This window comes from Leucopleurus acutus, assembly GCF_964270905.1.
Source record: "Leucopleurus acutus genome assembly, chromosome: 13".
Taxonomy (NCBI): Eukaryota; Metazoa; Chordata; class Mammalia; order Artiodactyla; family Delphinidae; genus Leucopleurus; species Leucopleurus acutus.
In genome coordinates this window covers 29,900,009-29,912,721 of record NC_139155.1, presented here as the reverse complement: position 1 = coordinate 29,912,721, position 12,713 = coordinate 29,900,009, and the positions used below count along the sequence as shown (strand labels likewise).

General features: G+C 36.4%; 1 long non-coding RNA gene across 1 annotated transcript in view; it reads left to right on the top strand.

The window, feature by feature from the left end:
• Positions 1 to 987: 987 nt before the first annotated feature.
• LOC309970501 overlaps positions 988 to 12,713 on the top strand; it is a 221,426-nt gene continuing 209,700 nt past the window's right edge. The window contains exon 1 of the long non-coding RNA XR_014326688.1: positions 988 to 1,894. This is a non-coding gene — a long non-coding RNA (uncharacterized lncRNA). The remainder of the gene's footprint in view (positions 1,895 to 12,713) is intronic.

The window sequence follows — 12,713 nt, the reverse complement described above, 5'->3', positions numbered from 1 at the left end:
TTTATCCTGTATGTGACTCTCTGTGCTTCCTGGACTTGATTACTGTTTCCTTTCCCATGTTAGGGAAATTTTCAGCTATAATCTCTTCAAATATTTTCTCAGTCCCTTTCTCTTCCTCTTCTTCTTCTGGAACCCCTATAATTCGAATGTTGGTGCGTTTAATGTTGTCCCAGAAATCTCTGAGACTGTCCTCAGTGCTTTTCATTCTTTTTTGTTTATTCTGCTCTGAAGTAGTTATTTCCACTGTTTTATCTTCCAGGTCACTTATCCGTTCTTCTGCCTCAGTTATTCTGCTATTGATCCCATCTAGTGTATTTTTCATTTCATTTATTGTGTTGTTCATTGTTGTTTGTTTCAACTTTAGTTCCTCTAGGTCCTTGTTAAATGTTTCTTGCATTTTTTCTATTCTATTTCCAAGATTTTGGATCATATTTCTATCATTTTTCTGAATTCTTTTTCAGGTAGACTACCTATTTCCTCTTCATTTGTTAGGTCTCATGGGTTTTTATCTTGCTCCTTCATCTGCGGTGTGTTTTTCTGTCTTCTCATTTTGCTTATCTTACTGTGTTTGTGGTCTCCTTTTTTCAGGCTGCAGGTTCATAGTTCCCGTTGTTTTTGGTGTCTTTCCCCAGTGGCTAAGTTTGGTACAAGGGGTTGTGTAGGCTTCTTGGTGGAGGAGACTAGTGCCTGTTTTTTGGTGGATGAGGCTGGATTTTTTCTGTCTGGTGGGCATGTCCATGTCTCGTGGTGTGTTTTGGGGTGTCTGTGGACTTATTATGATTTTAGGCAGCCTCTCTGCTAATGGGTGGGTTTGTGTTCCTGTATTGCTAGTTGTTTGGCATAGGGTGTTCAGCACTGTAGTTTGCTGGTCGTTGAGTGAAGCTGGATGCTGGTGTTGAGATGGAGATCTCTGGGAGATTTTCACCACGTGATATTATGTGGAGCTGGGAAGTCTCTTGTTTACCAGTGTCCTGAGGTTGGCTCTCCCACCTCAGAGGCACAGCACTGACTGCTGGCTGCAGCACCAAGAGCCTTTCACCCATGTGGCTCAGAATAAAAGGGAGAAAAAGTAAAGAGAAAGAATTAGTACAAGTAGGAAGAAAGAAAGGAAGAAAGAAAGAAAGAAAGGAAGGAAGGAAGGAAGAAAGAAAGAAAGAAAGAAAGAAAGAAAGAAAGAAAGGAAGGAAGGAAGGGTGGAAAGAAGGAAGGAAGCAGGAAAAAAGAAAGAAGAAAAGAAGGAAAGAAAGAAAGAAAGGAGGGAGGGAGGGAGGGATGGTGGGAGGAAGGAAGGAAGGAAGGAGGGAAGGAAGGAAAAAAGAAAGAAGATAAGTAAAATAAAATAAAATTAATAAATTATTAAATTTAAAAAATAATTATTAAGATAAAAAATTTTTGAAAAAACGGACGGATAGAACCTTAGGACAAATGGTGGAAGCAAAGCTATACAGACAAAATATCATATAGAAGCATACACATACACACTCACAAAATGAGGAAAAGGGGGAAAAATCATAAGGCTTGCTCTCATAGTCCACCTCCTCAATTTGGGATGATTCGTTGTCTAAAGGAGGGAAGGAAATAAAGAAAGAAAGAAAGAAAGAAAGAAAGAAAGAAAGAAAGAAAGAAAGAAAGAAAGAAAGAAAGAAAGAAAGAAGAAAGAAAGAAAGAAAGAAAGAAGATAAAGTAAAATAAAATAAAGTTATTAAAATAAAAAGTAATTATTAAGAAAAAAAAAACGGACTGATTAAACCCTAGGACAAATGGTGGAAGCAAAGCTATACAGACAAAATCTCACACAGAAACATACACATACACACTCACAAAAAGAGGAAAAGGGGAAAAAATCCTAAATCTTGCTCTCAAAGTCCACCTCCTCAATTTGGGATGATTCGTTGTCTATTCATGTATTCCACAGATGCAAGGTTCATCAAGTTGATTGTGGAGTTGTAATCTGCTGCTTCTGAGGCTGCTGGGAGAGATTTCCCTTTCTCTTCTTTGTTCTCACAGCTCCCAGACTCTCAGCTTTGGATTTGGCCCCGCCTCTGTGTGTAGGTCGCCAAAGAGCGTCTCTGTTTTGCTCAGACCAGACGGGGTTAAAGGAGCCGCTGATTCGGGGGCTCTGGCTCACTCAGGCTGGGGAGAGGGAGGAACACAGAGTGTGGGGCGAGCCTGCAGCGGCAGAGGACGGCGTGACATTGCACCAGCCTGAGGCTCGCCATGCGTTCCCCCGGGGAAGTTGTCCCTGGATTCCGGGAACCTGGCAGTGGCGGGCTACACAGGCTCCATGGAAAGGAGTTGTGGATAGTGACCTGTGCTCACACACAGGCTTCTTGTGGCAGCAGCAGCAGCCTTAGCGTCTCCTGCCCGTCTCTGCGGTCCGTGCTTTTAGCCACGGCTTGCGCCCATCTCTGGAGCTCCTTTAAGCAGTGCTCTTAATCCCCTCTCTTCACGCACCAGGAAGCAAAGAGGGAAGAAAAAGTCTCTTGCCTCTTAGGCAGCTCCAGACCTTTTCCCAGACTCCCTTCTGGCTAGCTGTGGTGCACTAACCCCTTCAGACTGTGTTCATGCTGCCAACCCCAGTCCTCTTCCTGTGGTCTGACTGAAGCCCGAGCCTGAGGTCACAGCTCCGCCCGCCCTGGCGTGTGAACAGACAAGCCTCTCGGGCTGGTGAGTGCCGGTCGGCACCGATCCTCTGTGCGGAAATCTCTCCGCTTTGCCCTCCGCACCCCTGTTGCTGCACTCTCCTCCGTGGCTCCGAAGCTTTCCCCTTCTGCCACACGCAGTCTCTGCCCGCGAAGGGGCTTCCTAGTGTGTGGAAACATTTCCTCCTTCACAGCTCCCTCCCACTGGTGCAGGTCCCGTCCCTATTCTTTTGTCTCTGTTTTTCCTTTTTTTCTTTTGCCCTACCCAGGTACTTGGGGAGTTTCTTGCCTTATGGGAGGTCTGAGTTCTTCTGCCAGTGTTCAGTAGGTGTTCTGTAGGAGTTGTTCCACGTGTAGATGTATTTCTGGTGTATACGTGGGTAGGAAGGTGATCTCTGCATCTTACTCTTCCGCCATCTTCCCCTCGTCCCCATACCATCTTGATTACTGTACAATAAATTTATAGTAACTCTTGAAATTGGCACTGTTTATTCTCCAAAATTTACTTCTTCATTGTTTTGACTATTATAGTTCTTCTACCTTTCCATATCAATTTTAGAATCAGCTTATTGATATCCACAAAAACTTGCCAGGATTTTGATTGGGATTGTGTTGAATCTCTAGAAAAACTTGGGGAGGGTGTGGATTCACATCTTAACAATACTGAGTCTTCCAACACACAAACATGGTATATCTTTCCATTTATTTGTACCTTCTTTGATTTATTAGTGTTTTGTACTTTTCAATATAGAGCACTTGAACATATTTTGTTATATTTGCACCTAAGTATTTGAAGTATTGTGGTGTTCCTATGTGGTGCTATTTAATTTCCATTTCCAAGAGTTCATAATTAATATATAAAAACAATATTGATTTTTGCATATTAACCCTGAATCACCACTTTCAGTGTTTCTTATTAGTTCAAGTATGATATTGAATAGATTATTTCGAATTTCAATGTAGAGAATCATGTCACCTGCAAGTATAATTTTATTAATTCTAATCTGTATGCCTTTTACTTTTCTTTTACTGCATTGGCTAAGATTTCTAGTGCAATACTGAATAGGAGTCGTGAGAGTAAAATGGTTTGTCTTTTACCTGGTTTTAGTTAGGATGTATTCAGTCCCTCATCATCAAGCTTAATGTTAGCTGAAAATTTCTGATGGATGCTCTCTATTCACTTCAGAAATTTCCCTTCAATTTATAGTTTCCTGAGAACTTTTATGATGAATTTTGTGAAAAGTTTATTCTGCATCTATTGAGGTGATCATTTTTCCTTTAGTTTATTGGTATGATAAATTGTGTTAACTTTAAAATGTTGATACAACCTTACATTCTCAGGTAAAATCCTTGGTCATGATATGTTTTCACTTTTATATATTGGAGGATTCATTTTATTGATATCATCAAGTTGAAGACATTTGAGTCTATGTTATCAAGAAACACTGGATTCTAGTTTAAATTTCTTATAATATATTTTTATAGTTTTGTGGTAACATGGTAATATTGTCATCATAAAATAAATTAGCATGTGATTCCTCCTCTTCTAATTTCCGGAAGAGTTTTTACAGAATTAGCATTATTTCTTCCTTAAATATTTAGTTGAGTTTGCTGATAAAGCCAAATTTTTGGCTGGGCCAAAAATTTTTTTGAATGTTTCAAACTATGAATTAAATTTCTTTAGTATTTAGATATCAGATAATTGAGGTTATATATTCCATCTTGTGTGAGCATTGATTATTTGTACAAATATGTTCATAGTAGAGAAATTTGTAATAGTCCAAAACTAGAAATAACTCAAATATCCATCAATAGTACAATGGATGTATAAATTGTGGTATAATCGTATGAAGGGATTCTTTATGATAGTAAGAACAAATTCAGTCAGCACTCTGAATTCATGTGTTCTGTATCTGCGGATATGGAGAGCCAGATATATGCCATTTTATGTAAAGGGTCTTGAACATCCACAGGTTTTGGTATCTGCAATGGGTACTAGAACCAGTCCCCCATGGATACTAAGGGACAACTGTATGCTGCATACAAAGGAGCAACGTGTCTGAATGTCCCAAACATAATATTGAACAAAAGAAGATATACACAGAAGAGTATATCTGTATTATTGCATGTATATTAAGTTCAAAAACAAACAACCCTAATTTATGCTGTTAAATGTCAGGATATTCCTTCTCTGGAGAAGGGCAGGGACTGTGAGGGAGCATGAGGAATGCTTCTGTGGTCTAGTAATATATTTCTTATCTGATTTCTGGTTACAGAAATGTGCTAAATTTTGGGAAATTCATTGAGTTTTAACACTTGGTAACTTTCCTCTATATACTTCATACTTTGATAAATGTAACGTATACATTTTTAAAAGTTGTTTCCATGTTTATATGAGATACCCCTCAGGACCTCAAAAAGCTGGTGAATAAAATTTGAGAGTATGATTGGGAAAAACTCCAAGTGTCTGTATTAACTATGAATGTGAATTCATTGAACACACTGAAATGGATAGCCTTGGAACATCACTTATACACGTTCAAAATAAATATTTTTTAACATTTAATCCATTTACTTATTATTTATCATATTTCTCTCTCCCTGTGTGTTTGTGTGTATGTGTGTGTATGTGTAATATATTTTTTCCACCATATCAAATGCTCAGGAATTTGAAGTAATAACATAATAACATTTCCTGATCTAACAATCTAAAATTTCTATCAAACAATTTTTAACTAGTAATTGAAACAAATTTAGGATAATCATGTTTTTAGAGAACCTAGGAAGACTCATAATAATCACCACTCCTTTCCTAGCTATTTGAATCTGTTCAGAAATTCAGTCCAAGGTAATGCCAGGATTTTCACTTATTTCCCTAACTTCTTGTCCTCAGTTTGCTTTTTACAGAATCCATCAACTTGTCCCACCCACAGTTTTGGTATATGGCTGTTTTGGTCCCAACTCCAGTTTTCTGATGCCAATTCTAACCTCAATTATTACTTTAGAGTCTTCAATCATGTTTTTATAATTACAACTATAAAAATTACTCTGAGATTTAACTCATTTGCTCTGGAAACTTGAATTCATCTAAAGCTACTAAATCACTTCACACTCTTTCCTTGATTTTTAAGTCAGTGATCATTTATTTATTCTACCTTATCCAATTACAAGAGCCTCTTCAGGGTTGAGAGTACAAAAACAGGTAAAGTTGAATGACGTTGCTTACTCTGGTATTTATTAACACGACACCATCTGTTCTTAAGCATAGATTATTCTCTTTTATGTGTTCTTTATCTTATTCTATTTAGAAATTTGAATTTTTTGAAACTACCTTTGGTATTTTTATAAGCCCAAATTCATTCCAGTTTTGTCTTTATGACAGTATACTACCATTTTATGTTATCCTTTTCTGTTTTTGTATATGTTCCTTTTAGATGATCATAAAATTGTATGTGAGAGGAAATATTGCTTACAGAGAGGGAAGAGCTTTTTTTCAAGAGAAAGAGGTATAGTTATGAGACTCAACTTTGCTACTTAATGACCGTGATTCAATCTCTTAATTTATGTGAGAATCAATTACATTATTTATAAATAGCAAACAAATAATACATACCTCAGGATCATTTAATGAACAATTTTACATGTAACCTAAACCATTATATACTATATATGCTAATACAATATATAATATATTGTATATATATAATAATGTGTGCATATATATTTATAAGAATTGTTAATATACTTAATTTCAACTTAGTAATTAGTATAATTATTGTCATCTATTTTTCTCCTTTCACATTCTTATATTGGTATTCATTTATTTTCTCTTTCACAGACCATGCATCCTGAAATACTTTGAAATATCTTTGACTAATAGCTATGATTTAGGTCCTCTACACTAAACTTTCCCTTTCTAGGTTACTATGAACTCTGAGAATCCATGGCCACTTTCTTCCTGGGTGCCCGTCACTTCTGCTTCACCAGGCAGTTCTTCCTTATTAGTCAAAATTAATTTCATAGCACCAGTTCTCCACATTGCCTCTTTAGCCTTCTGAGAACCGAAAGTGTCAGAAAGGCAAGTTCAGAATTTATCAAATTTCTTTTAGCAGAGAATCTACCAACAGTCATCTGGATAAGTGAGTCCCCTACTGCCACTCACTACCATAGTCTTGGCTTAGGATATATCTGTCCTTTACCATGAAAACATCTTTCATAGCTGATGACTTACAGTCTTAGTCGCCTAGAATATATTTCCAACAATGTAGTTTTTTATGTTCTCTTCTTTCATACTATCCAAATCCTCTCCTCTAAGAAAAAGCTCTAGTTGTTGAATTTTTATTTACACATTTATATTCTTAATTAACCCCTCTATTTCTGTTAAACTTGATTCTTTTCAATATTTTAGGCCTAACCATAAGTATTGATACCACCTAAATTAAGTTCAGGAGGCTGAATTTTCTTCCTTTTACTAAAAAGTTTGGAAGCATGAGTTATTATTTTCAGTTACATTTTTACTCACACTATGTCCACATTTGTGGATTTAGATGAGTTGGAATGATCTCTTCTCCTTTTTTCAGTGTATTCATACCACTGTTTGTTTTTACTTGATCATTCCTCCTCCCCTATATTGTTCCCATTTCACAGTTAAATCTCTGCACTTTCTTTCTTCCCTTCAAGTTTTGAATTTTATTTTTTAAAGTTGTCATTCTGTCAAACATTCTTTTAGTCTTGTAAATTGCCCTCCACCTCTTGCCACATGCCCTTTTTTCCTGACTTCATAAATGATGCTCCATAAATCCTTCTATAAACCAATTGCTTTTTTACCCCATGTTCCTTCACTTTTTAAACAGTGACATCCAAATGAAAGACAAAATATCCACCTGCACTCTCATTTCTTACATACAACTCCACAGTTGCTAAAATAGCATTTCACAGTACAATCAGTTTTTCACAAACTTCATGAGATGCTTCAGTCAAAAGTTTTCTCTGGTTACAGAAGCCTGAGAAAGGCTGAATACTATAGTCCCTTTTTGTAGACTTGTATGCCCAAAATAAAAATACAGATATCCTTCAGTCAATACAGAAAAAAATAAACCACCTGAAACTAACAAAATATTGTATTTCAGCTGTACATTTTAACATCTTTATTGGAGTATAATTGCTTTACCATGGTGTGTTAGTTTCTGCTGTATAACAAAGTGAATCAGCTGTATGCATATGTATATTCCCATATCCCCTCCCTCTTATGTCTCCCTCCCACCCTCCTTATCCCACCCCTCTAGGTGGTCGCAAAGCACTGAGCTGATCTCCCTGTGCTATGCAGCTGCTTCCCATTAGTTATCTATTTTACATTTGGTAGTGTATATATGTAAATGTTACTCTCTCACATTGTCCCAGTTTACCCTTCCCCCTCTCCATGTCCTCAAGTCCATTCTCTACGTCTGTGTCTTTCTTCCTGTCCTGCCCCTACATTCATCAGAACCTTTTTCTATTTTTTTAGATTCCATATATATGTGTTAACATATGGTATTTGTTTTTCTCTTTCTGACTTACTTCACTATAAATGACCGACTCTAGGTCCATCCATCTCACTACAAATAACTAAATTTCATTTCTTCTTATGGCTGAGTAATATTCTATTGTATATATGTGCCACATCTTCTTTAGCCATTCATCTGTCGATGGATACTTGGGTTTCTTCCATGTCCTGTCTATTGTAAACAGTGCTACAATGAAAATTGTGGTACATGACTCTTTTTAAATTATGGATTTCTCAGGGTATATGCCCAGTAGTGGGATTGCTGGGTCATATGGTAGTTCTATTTTTAGTTTTTTAAGGAACCTCCATACAGTTCTCCATAGTGACTGTATCAATTTACATTCCCACCAACAGTGCAAGAGTGTTCCCTTTTCTCCACATCCTCTCCAGCATTTATTGTTTGTAGATTTTTTGATGATAGCTATTCTGACCAGTGTGAAGAGATACCTCACTGTAGTATTGATTTGCATTTCTCTAATAATTAGTGCTGTTAAGCATATTTTCATGTGTTTGTTGGCAATCTATATATCTTATTTGGAGAAATGTCTATTTAGGTCTTCTGACCATTTTTGGATTGGGTTGTTAGTCTTTTTGATATTGAGTTGCTTGTATATTTTTGAGATTAATCCTTTGTCAGTTGCTTCTTTTGAAATATTTTCTCCCATTCTGAGGGTTGTCTTTTCATCTTGTTTATGGTTTCCTTTGCAGTGCAAAAGCTTTTAAATTTCATTAGGTCCCATTTGTTAATCTTTGTTTTTATTCTCATTACTCTACGAGGTGGGTCAAAGGACCTTGTTGTGATTTATGTCATAAAGTGTTCTGCCTATGTTTCCCTCTAAGTGTTTTATACTGTCTGGCCTTACATTTAGGTCTTTAAACCATTTTAAGTTTATTTTTGTGTGTGGTGTTAATTTCATTCTTTTACACGTAGCTGTACAGTTTTCCCAGCACTAATTATTGAAGAGGCTGTCTTTCCTCCATTGTATACTCCTGCCTCCTTTATCAAAGATAAGGTAAATATATATGTGTGGGTATATCTCTGGGCTTTATATCCTGTGCCATTGAAATATATTTCTGTTTTTGTGCCAGTACCATACTGTATTTATTACTGAAGCTGTGTAGTATAGTCTGAAGTCAAGGAGCCTGATTTTTCCAGCTCTGTTTCTCTTTTCCAAGATTGCTTTGGCTATTCGTGGTCTTTGGTGGTTCCAAACAAATTATGAAAATTTTGTTCTAGTTTTGTGAAAATGCCATTGGTAGCTTGATAGGGATTGCATTGAATTTATAGAATGATTTGGGTAGTATAGTCATTTTCACAATGTTGATTCTTCCAATCCAAAACATGGTATATCTCTCCATCTGTTTGTATCATTAATTTCTTTCATCAGTGTCTTATAGTTTTCTGCATACAGGTCATTTTGCCCAAAGGAAGGTTTATTTCCCTGTATTTTATTCCTTTTGTTGCAATGATAAATGGGAGTGTTTCCTTAATTTATCTTTCAGATTTTTCATCTATAGTGTATAGGAATGCAAGAGATTTCTGTGCATTAATTTTGTATCCTGCTACTCTATTAAATTCATTGATTAGATTTAGTAGTTTTCTGATAGCATCTTTAGGATTCTCTATGTATAATATCATGTCATCTGCAAGCAGTGACAGTTTTACTGCTTCTTTTCCAATTTGGATTACATTTATTTCATTTTCCTCTCTGATTGCCATGGCTAAAACTACCAAAACTATGTTGAATAATAATAGTGAGAGTGGGCAACTTTCCCTTATCCATGACCTTAGAGGAAATGGTTTCAGTTTTTCACCATTGAAAGCAATGTGGACTGTGGGTTTGTCATATATGGCATTTATTATTTTGAGGTAGGTTCCCTCTATGCTTAATTTCTGGAGAGTTTTTACTATAAATGGATGTTGAATTTTGTCAAAAGCTTTTCTGCATCTATTGATATGATCATATGGTTTCTATACTTCAGTTTGTTAATATGGTGTATCACATTGATTGATTTGTGTATATTAAAAAATCCTTGCATCCTTGGGAGAGAACCCACTTGATAATGGTGTATGATCCTTCTAATGTGCTCTTGGATTCTGTTTGCTAGTATTTGGTTGAGGATTTTTGCATCTATGTTCATCAGAGATATCGGTCTGTAGTTTTCTTTTTTGGGACATCTTTGTCTGGTTTTGGTATCAGGGTGATGGTGGCCTTGTAGAATGAGTTTGGGCGTGTTCCTCCCTCTGCTATATTTTGGAAGAGTTTGAGAGGGATAGGTGTTAGCTCTTCTCTAAATGTTTGATAGGAATCAACTGTCAAGCCATCTGGTCCTGGGCTTTTGTTTTTTGGAAGATTTTCTATCACAGTTTCAATTTCAGTGCTTTTGATTGGTCTGTTTATATTTTCTCTTTCTTCCTGATTCAGCCTCAGAAGGTTGTGTTTTCTAAGAATTTGTCCATTTCTTCCAGGTTGTCCATTTTATTGGCATGTAATAATCTCTCATTATCCTTTGTATTTCTGCAGTGTCAGTTGTTACTTCTCCTTTTTCATTTCTAAATCTGTTGATTTGATTCTTCTCCCTTTTTTCTTGATGAATCTGACTAATGGTTTATCAATTTGGTTTATCTTCTCAAAGAACCAGCTTTTAGTTTTTTTGATCTTTGCTATTGTTTCCTTCATTTCTTTTTCATTTATTTCTGATCTGATCCATATCATTTCTTTCCTTCTGCTAACTTTGGGGGTTTTTTGCTCTTCTTTCTCTAATTGCTTTAGGTGTATGGTTAGGTTGTTTATTTGAGACTTTTTTTTTTTAACATCTTTATTGGGGTATAATTGCTTTACAATGGTGTGTTAGTTTCTGCTTTATAACAAAGTGAATCAGTTATACATATACATATATTCCCATATCTCTTCCTTCTTGCATCTCCCTCCCTCCCACCCTCCCTAACCCACCCCTCCAGGCTGTCACAAAGCACCAAGCCAATATCCCTGTGCCATGCGGCTGCTTCCCACTAGCTATCTACCTTACTACGTTTGTTAGTGTGTAGACTTTTCTTGTTTCTTGAGGTAGGATTGTATTGCTATAAACTTCCCTTTTAGAACTGCTTTTGCTGCATCCCATAGATTTTGCTTTATCCTGTTTTCATTGTCATTTGTTTCTAAGTATATTTTGATTTCCTCTTTGATTTCTTCACGGATTTTTTGGTTATTTAGTAGCATATTGTTTAGCCTCCATTTGTTTGTATTTTTTACAGATATTTTCCTGTAATTTATATATAGTCTCATAGCATTGTGGTCGGAAAAGATACTTGATATAATTTCAACTTTCTTAAATTTACCAGTGCCTGGTTTGTGGCTCAAGTTATGATCTATCCTGGAGAATGTTCCATGAACAGTTGAGAAGTGTATTCTGTTGTTTTTGGATGGAATATCCTATAAATATCAATTAAATCCATCTTGTTTAATGTGTCATTTAATGCTTGTTTCCTTATTTATTTTCATTCTGAATGATCTGTCCATTGGTGAACGTGAGGTGTTAAAAGTCCCTATTATTATTGCGTTACTGTCAATTTCTCCTTTTATGGCTGTTAGCATTTGCCTTCTGTATTGAGGTGTTCCTCTGTTGGATGCATAAATATTTACAATTGTTAAAATCTTCTTGGATTGATCCCTTGGTCATTATGTAGTGTCCTTCTTTGTCTCTTGTTATAGTCTTTATTTTATTTTATTTTATTTATTTATTTGCAGTACGCGGGCCTCTCCCATTGTGGAGCACAGGCTCCGGACGCACAGGCTCAGCGGCCATGGCTCATGGGCCCAGCTGCTTCACGGCATGTGGGATCTTCCCGGACCAGGGCACCAACCCGTGTCCCCTGCATCGTCAGGCAGACTTTCAACAACTGCACCACCAGGGAAGCCCAGTCTTTATTTTAAAGTCTATTTTATCTGATATGATAATTGCTACTCCAGATTTCTTTTCATTTCTAGTCCATGGAATATCTTTTTCCATTCCCTCACTTTCAGTCTGTATGTGTCCCTAAGTCTGAAGTTGGTCTCTTTTAGACACCATATATATGGGTCTTATTTTCGTATCCATTCAGCCAGTCTATGTCTTTTGTTTGGAGCATTTAATCCTTTTACATTTAAGGTAATTATCAATATGTATGTTCCTGTTACCATTTTCTTAATTGTCGTGCATTTGTTTTGTAGACCTTTTCCTTCTCTTGTGCTTACTGCCTAGAAAAGTTCTTTTAACATTTGTTGTAAAGTTGGTTTGTTGCTGCTGAATTCTTTTAACTTTTGCTTATCTGTAAAGGTTTTAATTTCTCCTTTGAATCTGAATGAGATCCTTGCTGGGTAGAGTAATCTTGGTTGTAGATGTTTCCCTTTCATCACTTTAAATATGTCCTGCCACTCCCTTCTGGCTTGCAGAGTTTCTGCTGAAAGATCAGCTGTTAACCTTATGGGGATACCCTTGTATATTATGTGTTGCTTTTCTCTTGCTGCTTTTAATATTTTTTCTTTGTA